This window comes from Suricata suricatta, chromosome 3 (assembly GCF_006229205.1).
Source record: "Suricata suricatta isolate VVHF042 chromosome 3, meerkat_22Aug2017_6uvM2_HiC, whole genome shotgun sequence".
NCBI lineage: Eukaryota > Metazoa > Chordata > Mammalia > Carnivora > Herpestidae > Suricata > Suricata suricatta.
In genome coordinates this window covers 173328539-173329375 of record NC_043702.1, presented here as the reverse complement: position 1 = coordinate 173329375, position 837 = coordinate 173328539, and positions in this window count along the sequence as shown.

Sequence of the window (837 nt, the reverse complement as noted above, 5' to 3'; positions counted from 1 at the left end):
GGTCATTTGCAGGAGACGCGGGAGAGATGCTCCGTACATATAATGGGATAGACCCTCCCTGCGTCCGTTCTGCCGAGGGCAGAGCGCTCCGTGTGTGTGTGGCGGGCGTGCAGCCCGGGTCACTGTCAGCAGGGCCCCGAGCAAGGTCTGTCCCGGGAGTTGTCCCCGCTCGGTCTATTGGATGCACGCATTCGGTTCTCCTAGCGGTTACGCTTCCGTGTGTGACGTGCAATAACCGTGTGTGACGTGTAGTTACCCACACGCAGCATACGTGCACCTGCCTGTGGTGCGTGTTCACCCTCCTGTGTCACGTGTGCACCCAGGTGTGATGCACACACTGTCCTGGGGTGTGTGCACCCACGTGTGACTAGTGCACACCTGCGTGTGATGTCTGCTCACCTTCATGTGACACATATGCCTCTGTGCGCGACGTACACTCATTTGTGTGTGATGCGTATGCACCAGGGGAAGAAACTCTGCAGCCCTGTGGGCCACCTGTGCACTGCGGTGTGACACGTGTGCACTTGGGTTTGACACCTGTGCACTGCGGTGTGACACATACATTCAGGAGTGACTCTTATCCATTCATTTATGTTACATATACGCAGGGGTGACACAGATACAGTCAGGTGTGATGCATACATTCAGGTGTGACACTTACGCCATTAGGTGTGACACATGTGCACTAAGGTGATACTTATGCACTCCAGTGTGACAGTGATGCTCTCAGGTGTGGTTCATATGCACTGAACATGACGTGTGCACACCCGCATGTGACACGTGCACACCCATGTATGGTGTGTGTGCACCCAGGCTGGGGTGCTATATCCACTTGTG